Raw genomic sequence first — 5,632 nt, forward strand, 5'->3', positions numbered from 1 at the left:
GTATTAAGCTCTATTTGATATCTTCTTAGCAATAATATATGGAGATATCTTGATGAATGCATTACTATGGGGCTGTGATCAAATGCCTGCACCAATATACGGATTCAATCAAAACTCTGTACTGAAGCTTTAAAAAGAAGATAAGTGCTATATCCACAATATTTTTACCATACTTTCACAACAAATCTTAAGTCATAATTAAGTTGTTAATAATTCTAATTTGAACTCATTACTGAAATTACTTTATTTACCCATCAATAACAATAAAAAACTTGTCAGTTAAAATTTGTTTTGAAAGTATTAAGAAAATGTAATGAAAATAACATTTCTTAAAAAATAAAGGTTAAATTATAAATTACATTTTTTTATTTTATTTATATGTTATCAATTCATTCCTTTTAACTTTTACTGGTTTTCAATATAGGCTCTTTGTCTAAATGGTTAAGTTTATTAAAATGATGTAATTTTGAAAAGTAAAAAATCCTAAAAATAAAAAACCCTAAAGAATTGAATTGAGAATAGGCCTAATTCATTCTATGAAGTAGCGGGGAAAAAAGGGTTTAGAAGTGAAGAGAAGACAATGGGTTGTGAGCATAGTTATTAAACCCAAATCGACTTAGCCGATTGGACTGAAAACCTAGTGCCTTGGCACCTAGATCAGTTCAGGTATTTAAATGGATAATTTTGCATGTGACCTAATCAAACTTAGTCAAACTATGTGGGTTTGTGGCGACTTGAGTAACTCAGATTTTAAGAAATTTAGAACTAAATCTAAGGATTTAAAAGAGATAAAGTGTTAGAGATTGGAGTAGTCCAAGATGTGAAGTGCAATGATTTTGGTTGAGTTTTGATGAAGAACAAGGTTTTGGGAAGTTGGAGTAGTGAGAGAGAAAAAGACAATTTTCAAAAACTAAAACTACCGTGTCCTTTAAAAACTTAATTTCTATGCATTTTGTGAGTCATGCGACTCACAACAAAGTTGTGAAATTACTCCCGAAAACCGCAGACCTAGAGACTTTACATTGAAAATCTTGTGGGTCAAGGTCAACTCGTGACACAATCACGGCTGACTCACAAAGGCTACTGTCCAAAACTTGAAGTTTTTAGGAAAAAGTTTCAGCAACACACAACTTGGGTGAGTCATGAGACACTTGTGACATCATTTGTGAAAATACCCAAACAATAGTTTTTCAAACACAAAAACAACTTTAAAAACTTCAAAACATGAGTGATAAAATCACTTCCAAAAACAAATATAAAGACGAAAAATCTTTTTGATTTAATCATAATAAGCTTAAGCGCACACACATCAAATTCAAACACTTACAATCATACAAATGGAATAGATATTCATTGAACGTCAAACTTGTGTGTTGTGTGTGAATATCAAGTATGAATTAGTCTATAATCTAGTACGAAACTTCAATAATCAATTCAATCAAGTCATACACCAATGACATGAAGTTAGAGACTTGTAGTATGCATATAAATGAACATATATGACCCCTCATGAAAAGGATTTACATTGATTGAAGCTTTTCGTTTAGCATATTTTTTCATACTTTGAACAAGATTTCTCAAACTTTTTAAGTAAAGATGCCTTGAAATTTTTTATATTTCTTTGAGGAATAAGCCTTTGACTTTGGCATCATATTTTTAAATATGTTTTGCTCTACCTTTTACTAGTCTAACTAGTTTTTGAAGTAAGGATTTTGTAGCTCTTTCTCTTTTGTGATCGAGAATTACCTAATCCAACTTAGGTAATGATTTAGACCATAAATCTTAAATTTATGCCTTAATTACTGTAAAGCTAAATTAAAAATTAATGCTAAATTTAAGTGATTTCAATGTTCATGGACATCAAGGTAAACAATTAAAAGCATATGAAGTACATAAAAGAAGCCAACCACAAGGGGAAAAAAGAGCAAGACTTAGGTACAGTATTTATGTGCTATTTCTTAGGTTTCCTTTTTAAAATTCTGTCATGTGGATTTTTCTCATGGGATGGAAGTGTATTTTTTAGTTAAATAGCCACATAGCTAAATTTTAAGAGGGGAACTTAAGGAACAGTACCTAAAGGAAGTACCTAAGTTTTATCCGAGAAAAAAAAAACTACAAGATAACACCAAATCTATTATTGAAGAGAAAAACCAAGAACTTGGCAGGAAAACCTTTTTGCGGCATTTAAGGTAGAAATGATCCACTATGAATACAAATTTGCAGTACAAATTTAGCTCTTGAATCCTCAACCCAAATAAAAAAAGATCCACAAAATGCAAAATACAAAATATTTAAACATGATTACAAGTAAATATGCCAACACAATACAAAAATTAACATTTGGCATAATATTTTTCGGTTGATAATAAAAAATAATATTCTTTTGTTGTGATTTTTGGACTTTGATTTCTGGCAATAAAAAAAAATTTAACCCCTTTTTATCCATATTCTTTTTTTTAGCTGAATTTTTTATCCACATTCTTGAAGTATAAATCTTGCACTTTATAAAATTTCTCACTCTTCCTCTCTCTCTCAAGGCTCAACTGTAAATAAACTGATTTCTTATTAAGAGAAAGAATCAATTAAGATAAGATTACAAGAGGAACACTGTTGCTATATATGTACCATTCCAAACTAACAAACTATGTGGTATTATTATTTACACGTGTACTATTACAAACTATGTGGTAACCACTTGAGCCACGTGTTACTACTGGATTAGCTTTGGCACCATAAGTGAGAAACTCAGTTACAATTCTGTTATAACTCGTGTCTAGTACTTATCAAAACGACCAAGCTTTATCACACGTGTGACTCGCATGTCCTACTTATTCTTTAGTGGAATGCAACCGTTTGGTGTCATGTGTATTTTGGCTTTATTAGAACGACATCGTTTGCCAGACATTTCTTCATTAACTTGAAACGAAGTCGTATTGCTGGTATTGTTTACATCAAATAAAAGGATGTCATATTTTTTTTTTTTTTTTTTTGAGAATCCAACCTGGAAGTCCAGGAAGGGGCTTTATTAGACAAACAAAAATTAAACAATATCAGAAGCAACCAGGGGGGCAAGGTCTGTAGCTATGTCTTCCAACCAGACCTTAAAAACACTCCCCTCCTTTGCTTTCTTTGCCAAAGCATCAGCAACCTTATTACATGAGCGATTAACAAAACAAAAATCACATTGGTTCAAATGAGAAGACGACTGATAAATATCATCGATGATATGGCCGAAAGAAGAATGTTCAGCTGTTCCAGACTTGATAGCGTTGATAACCCCAGCAGCATCACCTTCAAAAACCACCTCACGAAGACTCAAATCCAAAGCGAAACTAATTGCCCTGCGACATGCAAGGATTTCAACCTCAGCTACTGATTGTGGAAGGGGAATACGCACGGACAGAGCACCTATGACAGCTCCTTGCCAGTCCCGAATCACCACGCCAAGACCTGCAGAATTCATGCTCTGGAAAACTGCGCCATCGAAATTTGCTTTGTACTGGTTTGGGTCAGGAGGACGCCATTGAACTGAAGTCGGCAGCTGGTTGGAAACTGGGTTCGGATCTTGGGCATTGAGAAAGTCCTGTAACAGATCACCAGCTTTTTGGACAATCTGATTCAGGGGAGTGAATTGAAGACCCAACCGAATGCAGTTACGCCTGTTCCACAAGAGCCATGAAATGATTATAAATACTTCTGCTTTAAAATCATCAGATACCTGCAAAAAATGAGCAAACAAATTAGAAAAATCCCCAGGGGGGATAGCAACTGAGCTACGGGCCCAGCTTAGTTGGCTCCACACATTTTCCAGCTCACCACATCCCCACACAGCATGGAGAATGTCTTCAGTTTTGGCATGACAGACCGTGCATTTGTCCGTATCAGCTATGAATCGACGGAACAAGTTTTCCATAGTGGGTAAGGCCTCATTGCATGCACGCCAAGCAAAATGCTTCATTTTGGAAGGGATCCGTAGCATCCATAAGCCTCTCCAAAAAGACTTCTGGGGGTTAGGATTTGAGCTACTTGTGTTGTTGGCTGAAGCATCACAAGCCAGCAACTTATAGGCACTTCGGGCAGTCAATAGGCCAGAAGAAGTTTTAGACCATATCAGACGATCACAGGGAAGTCTGAAACTCAGCGGTATACTCAAAATGATGTTGGCCTCATGTGGAAGGAAATTTTGGTGGATTACATCAGCTTTCCAAGCACATGAAGTTTGATCAATGAGGCTACTGACCTTGGCATCAGGTGGAATATTGGGAAGAGGAGAGATGACAGTTCGATAGCATTGGTCAGGAAGCCATTTGTCTTCCTTAATACTAACAGAGGCACCATTCCCTATCCGCCACACCATGCCCCTTTTGACCACATCTCTAGCACTACAAATACTCTTCCATGCATAGGACCCCCCATTCACCTCGGGTGCTTCTAGGATTGAGCAATTTGGAAAAAATCGAGCTTTGAAGACCTTATGGCATAGAGAATCCGGGTTATTAATCATTCTCCAAACTTGCTTGGCTAAGAGAGCTTGGTTGAACTTCTCAATCTCCTTAAACCCCATACCTCCCACCTCCTTAGCTTCACAAAGCCTCTCCCATTTCACCCAATGAACTTTTCTCACCTCACCTTTGTAACCCCACCAAAATTTTCTAATCATGGTCTCAATTTCTTTTATCAAACCCTTGGGAAGTTTGAAGCAACTCATGGAGTAAGTTGGAATTGCCTGGATTACGGATTTAATGAGCACCTCTCTACCAGCCTGCGACAGTAGTTTTTCTTTCCACCCCTGCAACTTCTTCCAAATCCTTTCCTTGATATAGACAAAGCTATGTTTTTTTGCTCTCCCAACAAAAGCTGGCAGACCCAAATACTTTTCATATTGTCTAATGGAGGGCACACCCAATAACACCTGAATACTAGCCTGAATATCATGATGGGTATTAGTGCTAAAAAAGATATTAGTTTTGTCTCTATTTATTTTCTGACCCGATCCCTTCTCATAAGTAGATAATATATCCAGAATTACCTGACATTCGGATTCTTTAGCTCGGCAGAAGAGAACACTGTCATCCGCAAAGAACAAATGAGACACCCGGGGGCCATTTCTACAGATTGAGACACCCCTAAGTAACCCTTCAGATTCAGCTTTGTGGATCAAGCCTTGGAGCCCCATAGCACATATCAGGAAGAGATAAGGGGAGAGTGGGTCGCCTTGCCTGAGACCTCTGCTAGGAATGATGTGGCCAACTGGGACCCCATTAATAAGGGCTGAAAAAGAGACAGTTTTGATGCAGGACATGATAATATTCACAAATTTCCCAGAGAAACCCAAATGCATCATAGCTTTTTCCAAAAAAACCCATTCCACCCGATCATATGCCTTACTCATGTCAAGCTTTAAAGCCATGTAACCCAACTTCCCTTGGGTTTTTCTTTTAAGATAGTGTAATGTCTCAAAAGCCACCAAGATGTTATCAGATATGAGACGACCTGATAAAAAAGCACTCTGAGAATCTGAGACAATATATGGCAAGATGCATTTCAGACGGTTAACCAAAACTTTTGCAATAAGTTTGTAGACCACATTACAGAGACTGATTGGTCTAAAGTCAGAAACTTTTTTTGGGTC

Source organism: Quercus robur, chromosome 4, assembly GCF_932294415.1.
Source record: "Quercus robur chromosome 4, dhQueRobu3.1, whole genome shotgun sequence".
NCBI lineage: Eukaryota > Viridiplantae > Streptophyta > Magnoliopsida > Fagales > Fagaceae > Quercus > Quercus robur.